This window comes from Rhinopithecus roxellana, chromosome 10 (assembly GCF_007565055.1).
Source record: "Rhinopithecus roxellana isolate Shanxi Qingling chromosome 10, ASM756505v1, whole genome shotgun sequence".
NCBI classification, from domain to species: Eukaryota; Metazoa; Chordata; class Mammalia; order Primates; family Cercopithecidae; genus Rhinopithecus; species Rhinopithecus roxellana.
In genome coordinates this window covers 42,174,150-42,186,595 of record NC_044558.1, presented here as the reverse complement: position 1 = coordinate 42,186,595, position 12,446 = coordinate 42,174,150, and the positions used below count along the sequence as shown (strand labels likewise).

General features: G+C 42.8%; 1 protein-coding gene across 2 annotated transcripts in view; it reads left to right on the top strand.

The window, feature by feature from the left end:
* Nucleotides 1–1,811: 1,811 nt before the first annotated feature.
* Nucleotides 1,812–12,446, top strand: part of RAP1B (RAP1B, member of RAS oncogene family) — a 47,147-nt gene continuing 36,512 nt past the window's right edge. Inside the window, exon 1 of one of the 2 annotated variants that reach the window (XM_030939553.1) lies at nt 1,812–2,012. The gene's annotated coding sequence lies outside the window, so the exon portion shown is untranslated. Of the gene's footprint in view, nt 2,022–12,446 lie in introns of both variants that reach the window. The other variant, XM_030939554.1, reaches the window with a different exon arrangement.

The following is a 12,446-nucleotide window of genomic DNA, read 5'->3' as shown; positions in this document are numbered from 1 at the left end:
GAGCTCCATTCCAGCCTGACCAACATGGAGAAACCCCATCTCTACTAAAAATACAAAATTAGCCAGGCGTGGTGGTGTATGCCTGTAATCCCAGCTACTGGGGAGGCTAAGGCAGGAGAATCGCTTGAACCCGGTGAGGCTGAGGTTGCGGTGAGCCGAGATCACACCATTGTCCTCCAGCCTGGGCAACAAGAGCGAAACTCTGTTTCAAAAAAAAATTAAAAAAAGCTAACTCAGCCGGCGCGGTTAGTCACACCTGTAATCCCAGCACTTTGGGGGGCTGAGGCGAGCACATCACCTGAGGTCAGGAGTTCGAGACCAGCCTGGCCAACATGGCGAAATCCCATCTCTACTAAAAAGTAGCTGGGTGTGGTGGCGTGCGCCCATCATCCCAGCTACTCGGGAGGCTGAGACAGGAGAATCGCTTGAACCTGGGAGGCGGAAGTTGCAGTGAGCCAAGATAATGCCACTACACTCCAGCCTGGGTGACAGAGCAAGACTCTCAAAAAAATAAATAAATAAAAAATAACTCTGTGAGGTAATATGTTAATTAGCTAGATTAACCATTCCATAATGTATACATTACTTGAAACGATCATGTTGTATACACAATAAATGCAGACAGTAAATAAGTTTTTAAAAAATATTTTTCTGAGGAAATAGAAATTATCGAAGTAGGTAATATATTCAATTAACCTAAATTGTAAAACATTATAAAACACAGAGAACTGTTATAATTCATTCTCATCTATTCGTTTAACTCAGGTTAGCTTAGTTTTGAATCACTACATATTCTTAAAAGGAGTGAAATTAGTCACATTCCATTTATCTTCCAAATTTATCAACGTTTATTTAGACTTATTTCAAGAATAATTTGTACAGGGCCTAATTAAATTATGAACCAAGAAAATTAGTCTTAAATGATCCTCAAGCCCCACTTTTTCCTGCACTTTGCTCTCTTAATCTCTTCGCCCATCAAAACAGCTTCAAGAAAAAGTTCTGATAAGTTTCTTGTACTAAGAGTAAGAATGGTAAGTTCCCGTGTTAAGTTCCCGCCCTTTTTGGAACGAGGCATTTTGGAACAGAAAGTGTTTTCTGGTGCCCTGAAGTCACACAATAAACCTACCTGCCTATGGGTAATCCTGTGAAGTGAATGAAGCGTCCAGGCCACGCATTTAAATACGCTATTTTAAGTTATATAAATGGCGTTGGTTTAGGTGCAGGGTACAAACTTATTTGGAAATCATAGTTTTGATAACTGCGTTTGGTAGGGTAATTTGGAAAGAGTTCGCCCCGGTTAAGACACCAATGGATGAAATACTTGTCAATCCCGGAGAAAAGGCATCTCAAGAATGGAAAGATTTGCTGGCTCGGGCTCCCTCGGGGAGTTCTAGGTGTAGGAACTGCGCGCTCTCCGTTACTTCTCCGTTACTGCCCAGCACAAAGGACGACGCGAACGAATACCAACAGACTGGACGAGTCGGTGACTACAGTTTGCATTAAGAGGCGGCGCTTTTTGGGTATCGGAGGGTTCCACTGGAACCTACGAGGGTCAAGAACACCGACGCGCGGATTCCGCCCACCAGACAGCCTGGGGATGCGAGCCCGAAGGCGCGGCGCAGCTAGAGAGAACCTTGGCATTCAGGTCGCCCAGAAGCAGCTAAGGGACCCATCGGCAGGGCCTGCGATCCGGCTGCGCCGCAGGCCAGCGAGAGACCGGCGCCGAGGACCCGGCGGGCGGCAGCCCGGCCCCCTCGATTTCCCCCTCGCCCCGCCCCCTAGGGCCCGCCCCTTCCCGGGCCGCGCACCCGCGCGCCCCGCCCGCGGGCGGAAGCTGGAGCGAGGCTGAACGCCTGACGTCAAGGCGACATCGCCAAACCTCGCCCAGAGTGAGGCGTGTAAACCAGCCGGAGCGGCGGCGGCAGCGGCAGGACCGCCGTGGCGCCGAGAGTAGCGACCCGGGGGGAGCGCGGGGCGACGCTGGCTGCGGGGACCCGGTGACAGCGTGAGAGGTTCGCAGAGTGAGTGCGTGGCCGCTGAGGGAAGCGGCGGCGGCGGCCGCGCGGGGCGGGGGCCGGGCGCCGGCTGAGGGGAGCGGGTGGGGTGCGGCGAGGCGCGGGCCGGGCGCGGCGGTCAGGGTCCCCGGCGGCGGCAGCCCCTCGGAGCGCGGCAGGTGGCGCGAGGGCCAGGCGCCCGGCCAGCTAGCGCGCTGCCTTGCGGGCCGGCGAGGAGGAGCCGCCGCCGCCGCGGGGGAACAGCGCGCTTTGCGGAAGGGGTCAAATGTCTGAAATATGGCGGAGGAAGTGAGAGCCCGAGGACCCCCCCCACCCGCCCGCTCTCTTCAGCCCTCGGCCGCCGCAGCTTCTCCCGCCGCCCTCCTTTCCCCGCCGGCTCCCCCGAAGACTTGCTCCCGGCCCCGAGTCCCCTCGCTTGTCGCCTGGGTTCCCTCCGTGGTATGGGTGGAAGTTAGAACGGAAACCATAAAGTTGTCCTTTACGAAGATCCAGCTTCCCCTCGCCCCGAGCTAGGGCGAGGAGCCTTCGGGGGAAACCACTCCCCGGCGCCCGGCGGGCTTGAGCCTGACAGGGAAAAAGTTTGCCTGAAACGGGGCTGGCTTGCTCCATTTGTTGCGGGAAGTGGCAGGAGGAAGGCAGCGGAGGGAGCCCCACCTAGTCTGGCAGCAGCCACCGTGCAGAGAAAAACTGTTAAAGGGGCCTTTCCCTTCGTCAGCAAGAGGAAATCTCTTTATCTTACAGAGGGAGATAAAATCCAGGAAGTTTGTCCTCTTCTCTTTTTCGCCATCTCGGGGTGTCTAATCCTAAAACTATCAGCGCCATGAATTTTATTTAAAACTACGCCCAATGAACCGGGCCCTCTGGAGTTTTTTTCTGAAAAACATTGATGTCTTTTGGAGAAAAGATCATTCTTGCAAGTTAAAGCAGTTGGTTTCCTTCCCCTTCGCTTTACCCCCTCTTCCCACTCTCTTTAATAGTTTAGAAAAAACGTTTTGGCCGTGTAACTTCTGATTGGTATGAATAGAAGCAGTTCTGTGTTGCAGTAATGGGAAATCACATTTTTACGGGGTAGAAAGTTGACACTAAATGAAGATTGTGATTTTAGTATTTTAAAATTAATTTCGTCTAATTGGATTTTGGTTTTGCTAGCGGCATCTAATATATGTTGAGTACTTAACAATTTAAAGCTCTGACTCGTAAATTTACTTTTCAACTCTCTGTATTTGTAATTAGAATACTATTTGGACTTGCTCAACAAGACCATATCTTAACAAGAAGTAACTTATATAAATAGAAAAGGGAGACATTCATTTAACTTCAATCCCATATTACTCTTAAAAGCTGACTCTTGAAATAGTATTTATTGAGTCATAGTGGAGTCATGGGACTTTTTAAGGGCCGGAAGGGACTATTGAGATCATCCAGTCCCACCCTGTCATTTTATGGAGGAGGAAACTGAGGCCTAGATAAGATAACCAATTAGTGGGTCCACTGACCTTTAGGACAGTAGTCTATCCGTAAGAGACAACCTGGAGAAAGTAATACAACATTTTTATAGTGAATTATCATCTTACAAAAGAATATTCTTCCCATATCGCCCTTTTTAAAAGTGGGTACCTTAGTCAAATAGGAGGAAAAACCACTTGGGTAGTTTCATCCTCAGGTTTTAGGTAAGGAAACTGATACTCAGATTAAATAACTGTAAGCACACAGAGCCTGAATGATAGTCTTATTTGAGCCCATCTTTGCTTTTAATCTGTACTACATTAGGTGTTTTCACTTGCATTTCCTTGTTTGATATTGACAATAAATTGTGAAGCTGCCTTATCTGAGGAAGTCCTAAAATAAATCATTGGAACACATGTAACCAGTTTGTTGTTTTTAATATGCCAGGTATCAAAATACAACTGAAGAACCAATACTAAACTAACTTAATTTCAAAATGTGATATGGGGCATGAAAATGATTGCTCTAGCTGGGCGTGGTGGCTTACGCCTGTAATCCCAGCATTTTGGGAGGCCGAGCCGAGGCAGGTGGATCACTTGAGGTCAGGAGTTCGAGAACAGCCTGGGCAACATGGTGAAACCCCGTCTCTACTAAAAATACAAAATTTAGCCGGGTGTAGTGGCACGCACCTGCAATCCCAGCTACTCGGGAGGCTGAGGCACGAGAATCGCTTGAACCTGGAGGCTGCAGTTAGCTGAGATTGCACTAATGTACTCCAGCCTGGGTGACAGAGTTAGACCCTGTATTAAAAAAAAGAAAACTAAAAAAGAAAATGATTGCTCTGCTCTCTTTTACGTTCTCCCACTCACCCCTGACCGCGTAAAAGACGTCTTACCTTTTATGACACACATTACTTCCTGCCTCTTGTTACCGTTGTGTATTATTTATTCGATTGTATTGTAAACCCCAACCACAAGATACATATTCTTTTGTATGCCTTAAAGCACTGGCATGGTGCCTTGCAATAGACATTCAACACCAGTTAAATGTAAGTACCATGAGGGTAGGGACTTGATCCATTTCATTCTTCACGGTATTCTTCCTATCGGTTTGCCTGGGCACAGTGTAATGGTTAGCGTTTGAATTTAGGGATTAATGGTAATGAACATTGAAAGAGAGGATACTTGAAGAGAACAGTGTAATCCTTTAAAAAGAAACATTTCCATGTTGGCTTTGGAATCTCTTTTACTTGAGAAACTAATTTTCGTTTTATCCTCAATCCTTTTCAGAATTCCAATATTTTCTCTTAGCTGTATAAAGGTAATGTGACCTCTCCCATAATAAAGAGCCACCATGTAAGGAGGGTATAGCAAAGAATTAATCGTTAAAATAACTAGATCCATTTTTGTAAGGATCTTCCTATCTTTTTTTTTTTTGAGACGGAGTCTTGCTCTGTCGCCCAGGCTGGAGTGCAGTGGCCAGATCTCAGCTCACTGCAAGCTCCGCCTCCCGGATTCACGCCATTCTCCTGCCTCAGCCTCCCGAGTAGCTGGGACTACAGGCGCCCGCCAGGTCGCCCGGCTAGTTTTATTTTTGTATTTTTAGTAGAGACGGGGTTTCACCATGTTAGCCAGGATGGTCTCGATCTCCTGACCTCGTGATCCACCCGTCTCGGCCTCCCAAAGTGCTGGGATTACAGGCTTGAGCCACCGCGCCCGGCCTGTATCTTGCTATCTAATTCAAGATTGGTGAAAGGTCTATGCAGAGATTGATAACATGGTAACTGATTAGACATGTTATTTTAAATGCACTCTAAGATTTGGATGAAAAAGTCACGTTCAGGTTTCTTTGCCTTTTGTTGTAGGTACTCGATAAATATTTATTGAGGTAGTGAAATAAATCTGAAAGTGGATCTGATAACAGAGAATTTGACCGATTTTTACAAGGTGTCCATTTACTTTTTCCCCATAAGTATTGTTTAAATAGGCTGTTTTATTATCGATTATCAAGCAGATCTTACTGATTTGCATCATTTCCTTAAAGTTGTAAAGTAACTGTGTTTCTCTGTATGTTTGTGTTGCTAAAGAGGAGGTTGGGTATTGATCTGCAGTGTCTAGATTTGACTGGCACTAGGAGTAATTTAGCATTTATGATTTAGCTATTTACTGCTGTTTTGTAACAGTGATGTCACATGTTCACTCTATAAAAAAGTTAGGTAAAGTTAATATTTCTTAAACTTTCTAAGACATAGGTTGTGACTAAAAATATTCCCCCTCCTGTCATTGAGGACTCCATGGTCTAAGAGATTAGGCTGAAGTTTTTGTTAACCTTTTCAAATTAAATTTCTTTTAGAACAAGTTAAGACATTTTGGCTGATGCAATGATTCATTGTAACATTGGACAAAATTTTTAGTTCAGTCATCTATAAACAGCAGTACTGTATCATGGCTCTGGAAGCTAATGTTTTTCTGTGTTCATAGATATTTTGCAGTGGTATTGAAAGGTACTAATTACCATTTGAGGTCTTAAGTTCTTTGTAAATCTCGTGAGCACAGTGGAAGCAGTAGCTACGAAGAATAGATGAATTTATCCATTTGCAGTAAAAACTGACTTGTATGTAATCTGTTGTACTTGGAACCCAGTTGAGCACCGGATTCTAAAACAAATCTCTTTGGTCATAGAGAGTTTCTATTTTAAACAAGAGAAGTTTTCAGGAACTTTTGTGCTGCCTTAAACATCACTTTTTAAAATTCACTAGCAACAAAAAATAGTATCACTTACATTCTGTATTTCTTAACACTGGACTATTTATTCCTAATGTTGGTCAAATCAAGGGTACAGTAGCAACTGATTATTTAAGTAGTAATTTAGAAAGATTTTTTTTCCTTTGAATCAGTAGAGGGTCAGAATTTTTAAAACTGACAGTCTTACTCTGTTGCCCGGGCTGGAGTGCAGGGGAGCCATCTCGGCTCACTGCAACCTCCACCTCCCAGGTTCAAGGGATTCTCCTGCCTCAGCCTCCCAAGTAGCTGGGATTAGACACCTCCCACTACCCCCAGCTAATTTTTTGTATTTTGAGTTGCATACTGATATTACAGAATATAGTCTTCCTGTACAATAAAAACCAGATGGAAATTCTGCAATTCATACTGTAAATATTTTTACTTTAGGGAATTTAAATTTAAAAAACTGGTACATTTCCCCTATATTTTCATTTTTTCGTAAGTTTTTTTCTTTCTTTCTTTTTTCTTTTTGAGACTTGAGTCTCTTGTCGCCCAGGCTGGATTGTGGAATGCAGTGGTGCAATCTCAGCCCACTGTAACCTCCTCCTCCCAGGTTCAAGCAGTTCTCTTGCCTCAGCCTCCCAAGTGGCTGGGATTGCAGGCGCCACCACCATGCCTGGCTAATTTCTCTAGTTTTAGAGACAGGGTTTCTCTCTGGCCAGGCTGTTCCTGAACTCCTGACCTCAGGTGATCCACCCACCTCGGCCTCCCAAAGTGCTGAGTAAAGCCACTGGGAGGCCTTCTTTTTATGTTAATTTAAAAACATTTGTAGCAATCTTTGTTAAACTTTTTATAAACTCATGGGATAAGTCCAAATTTTATTTTATTTTATTTTATTTTTTGAGACAAGGTCTCACTCTGTCACCTAGGCTTGAGTGCAGTGTCACAACCACGACTCAACTGAAGCCTCGACCTCCCGGGCTCAGTTGATCCACCTCAGCCTCCCAGGTAGCTGGGACTACGGGCGCGTGCCACCACACCAGGCTAACTTTTGTATTTTTTGTAGAGACAGGGTTTTGCCATGTTGCCCAGGCTGGTGTCAAACTCCTTGGCTCAATCAGTTCTCCCACCTCAGTCCTCCAAAGTGCTGGGATTACAGGAGTGAGCCACCACACAGGTCTGGTTCCAAATTTTAAAGGATCTTTAGACTGTTTGGATTTAGTAATTAGTTCAGATTAGGAAAGTGGTAAGAAAGATGGTTAAGTTACAGCTTGTATTGTGCACAGTTTCTTGGAAATTTAGTGCCAGTTATTTCCCTAGAGAGATTAAAATGGAAAGAAAAGAGTTAATTCAGTCTGAACACCACCAGTGTTGCAAAGAACAAAGTTGACACCAGAGGAAGAAAAAGGTTTAGGGAAGGAATACATGTGAAAATGCTAACTTCAGGGTAGCTTCGGGGATTAAGCATTATAGAATTCCTGCCTACATGAGCTAATCCCAAAGAGACCAAGGGAATTTAACAGGAAGCTTTAGTGCTCTCTATATTAAATAATTAACTGATCAGCTGTTCTAGCAGTTCTGAATTAGGGAACATACTGAGATTTTATGTCCAGTACATCCAAATTAGTCACAGGGCTGTCACTGACTATTGTTTATAGAGTTGTGGTTGCTAGTTGAAAATATTGCATTAAATCCTTCTATTTTAGCTTGTTTATACTTGTGTTTTTTTCTTCCAGGAGCTCTCAACTTAATCATTCTTCAACAAAAAAGAAGTAAGACTAGGTTTGCAAGCTTTGAAGGACAGAAAAAGCATTTATAACATTTCTCTGTTTAGATGCAAGTGATGATGGTTAATGATGGTGATAATAGGCAATGAAGAGGTGAAAGGGCAGGAAGTAGACCAGAAAAGAGAGTGAGGATGGTTATTAAGAGGTTCTTGTTAAGTGCAAGACTGCTGTTAAAAGCAATTCACTTCGCAGTTCTGGTCAACAGGAATGATGAACTCAACATTGAAAAACGCTTGTGATGCTTTAGTGGTTGATACATCTTACCCATCAGAAGGTCCTATGTAGAGGATAAACTGGCATTATAGTTGAGTTAGAGATTATAGTCTTGAAATTTCATCACTAAGCAGTTTGACTGGAGAGCCTTTCACTAGTTCTGCTCCCGAGTAGTCCCTTGTGTACTTTTCTCTGGACCTTCAGGTGCTCAAATTACACCTTTATTTCATTATCCTCATATGTTTTAGCTCATTCCATTGGGTGTGAAATTAAATCTGAGAACTCAGGTATTTGTTTTAAGTAGTTAGACCTTTTATTGTACTCTGATGTCTTATTTATTTTTTTGTGTGTGTGTGAGATGGAGTCTCACTCTGTCGCCGGGGCTGGAGTGCAGTGGCTGGATCTCAGCTCACTGCAAGCTCCGCCTCCTGGGTTTATGCCATTCTCCTGCCTCAGTCTCACCAGTAGCTGCGACTACAGGCGCCCGCCACCTCACCTGGCTAGTTTTTTGAATTTTTTTTAGTAGAGATGGGGTTTCACCGTGTTAGCCAGGATGGTCTCGATCTCCTGACCTCGTGATCTGCCCATCTCGGCCTTCCAAAGTGCTGGGATTACAGGCTTGAGCCACTGCGCCCAGCCTGTTGTCTTAAATAGCATGGTTTAGTAGTAATAACATTGACCTGGGTGACAGGCTTCAGTTTAGCCTTTGGCACTGGTCATGAAACCTTGAACAAGTTAACTCCTCTCTTAAGACCTTATCTTTATGTAGAGAAAGTTTGACTAAATGGCTGTTAAGGTCTTTTGGGCTTTCAAATCCTGTGTTTCTGTGATACCAACCTTGTTTAAGCCACAGTCATCTCTTGTCTGGACTCACAGGAACTTCCTAATTTGTTTTCATTCTTGTCCTTCCCCACATTATTTTCTACCCAGAATACAAAGTGACCTTTAGAAAGATGTAAAAATGTAAATCAGATCGTGTAATAATACCCTCTGGTTCCATTTTACCCTTAAGAACCAGTTCCTTATCAAGGCCTACAAGGTACTGCATAATCCAGTTCTTGCTTACTTCACAACTTTATCCCTCTTACTCACTAAGCTCTAGCCAGCTGTACTTCTTTCTGTGACAATCTTTTGCCAGCTCTCTGCAATTCTGCCTCAGTCTCAACAGTGGATCTCAGTTCAGATGTCACAGAGTTTTTCCTGATCACCTTATATAAAGGAGCATTTCTCTTCATTACCTCTGTAGTTCTTATCATAATCAATAATTATATTTATCCATTTGTTTACCTCTCGTCCCCTCTAAACAGTTTCAGGAGGACAGGAAGATCATGTTACTTTTCTACCACTATCTCAAATGGTTAGCCCAATAACTGCCTAGTGCTCAAGATAATTATTTTAGTTAAAAAAAATATGTAAAGTGTGTAATGGTTTGTCCATATCAGTTCCCATAAGCTACTCCTTAAACTGTTTTTTTCTTTACTCTTTTGGTAGTGGCATGGTCTCATAATCTTGCCCAGGCTAGTCTGGAACTACTGGGCTCAAGTGATCCTCCTGCCTCAGCCTCCCAAAATGCTGGGATTTACAGGAGTGAGCTGCCACACCCAGCCTTAAACTAATTTTTAAAGTTTTATATCTATGTCCAACTATAATTCCTCATTTTTTATTTAGGTCATCTGTCTCTTGAGGACTATTTGATCTCATTGCATGTTGTTGAGAGCTAATTGTTCTTAGTTACTATGTGTTAAGATTAAATTGAGTAATTTTGCACAAAAGGTTTTTAGCAAAGACGTGAAAAGTTAACCAATATAAAGCTGTTAGCAGTTCAAAATATCCAAATGAGTGATATAAATGAGTGCTTATTAGAGTCAAAGGAAGAAGTGAAACCGTTAGGATCTAGTAGTTAGAAAAGACAGTAAAAATAAGGTAGAATCTGCATATTAAAAGAGTTTTAGATTAACTGTGAATTATAGTGAGCAACACTACAGAAATTGAAGTAAATTCAAGAGTGTTTTGCTCCGGTAGATGTTTGTAAAATTGATTATAGGGCCATAATCCTTTATATAACCTTTGGTGCCAGGTTTGGATTTCAGAATTTTGAGGAAAGCTTTGTTTTAGATTTTAGTAAGAGTAATCAAACACAATATTAATGTGAAACATGGATAGTCACATTAAGTGAGAGAAATAAAAGGTAAAAATAGTCTCCCATCAGTGCTCAGATGAAGTTTTGCCATTATATATCAGGTCAGGATTTGCCACCAAAATAGTTGTAGAACTTTTGAGTTTTCAGAGACTTTAGGATTTCAGAAGTTCTATATGAAATTGGTTTCAGGTTGGGTGCAGTGGCTCATGCCTGTAATCCCAGCACTTTGCAAGGCCTAGGTGGGTAGATCACGAGGTCAGGAGATCGAGACCATCCTGGCTAACACGGTGAAACCCCGTCTCTACTAAAAATACAAAAACTTAGCTGGGCGTGGTGGTGCTTGCTGGTAGTCCCAGCTACTCGGGAGGCTGAGGTGGGAGAATCGCTTGAACCCAGGAGGTGGAGGTTGCAGTGAGCCGAGATCACGCCATTGCATTCCCGCCTGGGCAACAGAGTGAGACTCCATCTCAGGAAGAAAAAAAAAGAAAAGAAATTGGTTTCAAATGAGTTAAAAAAGGCTTTATTTATTACTGTTTGGAGAAGATACCAGGATCTGAAAATGTTTCTTTGAAGCAATTAGCTTTCCAAACCCTCTCTGCCAAGGAATTCTGTTTGACCGTGACTCAGGATGGAATGCACTGCTGAGGGTGATGAGTCTTTAGGGTATAGGAGAATCACCTAATTCCATAATTGCAGAATCCAGTTAAATCTTTGGAAATAGTTCAGGTTGGTGCCTGACAAACACTAACAGTTTTTTAAAATGTTTAAATATTGAGAGCTCATATCTTAACCACAGTTTCATCTTGGTGATTTTTTTAGTCTTATAAGATATTAGGCAGTTTGTCTCCAAATAGATGTTTTTAAGAATTATTTGATACATTTAATTGTAAGAATACGATAGAAGATTAGAATAGGAATATTACAAACAGGACTAATGTAATTCTCATTTTAAAATCCTTGGACCAAACGCAGTGGCTGACGCCTGTAATCCCAGCACTTTGGGAGGTCAAGGTGGGCGGATCACTTGAGGCCAGGAGTTCGAGACCAGCCTGGCCAACATGGTGAAGCCTGGTCTTTACTAAAAATAAAAAAATTAGCAGAGCATGGTGGGGTGCGCCTATAGTGCCAGCTACTCGGGAGGCTGTGGCAGGAGAATCACTGGAACCTGGGAGGCAGAAGTTGCAGTAAGCTGAGATCATGCCACTGCACTCCAACCTGGGCGACAGAGCGAGACTCCGTCTCAAATAACAACAACAAAAGCTCCTCAATGGAACCATTTGGTAGTGACAAGGATTGAAGTAAATCTCGGAAGAGGCTGCTTAGAAACTCGGAATTGATTAAAGGAAGTGACTGCCCCCTTTCCATGTTTTCTTCAGATGCTCTGGTTATTTTAACAGTGTAATTAACCACCCAGACTTTGGTTCTCATTGCCTTTATCCATTTGTTTGGTGTATATACTAATGTTCAACGATGCACACATTAATGCGTTTGATTTTTTTGTACCATCTTACACTTGCAGAATTGCCAAGATAGGCATTTTTTGGAGCTACTTTTTTTTTAAGTGCTTACTGGCCTAATAATTATGCAAGTAAGTAATTAAGTGTTTATTCGTATGTGAAAGCCCAATGTAAGCATTATTTATTTCTTCCAGCGCAGTGTGGTGTGCCTTTCATTTTTCTAAGTGGTCTTTATTTTACGGAATACTTAATGGATCTTTGAATAAACTGAAGAGGGTAGATTGTAAAAGGAAGAACTGTTAAATTAGTCAAAAACAACTTTATAACACAATTAGCTGCATAAACCAGTGTGTGCATAAGCAGGTAGTATAAATGCTTAGGTTGAGATACTAAAATAATTATTAGAGAAAATTATAGGAAGTACCTATGCTTCCACTATGTTTTGTTATTTGGTTAATTTTTCTCCTCTGAACTTCTGGCAGGTTTACTGGGGAATTTTCCATTAGGAATATTCTGGTCCTGAAGTTTCATTTTGAATGTGTAATAATGTCACGCAGATTATGAACCCACAATCTAAAATCAAGGCATTCTTCTAAAAAGTTTCAGATGAGGCCGGGCTTGGTGGCTCATGCCTGTAATCCCAACACTTTGGGAGGCCGAGGTGG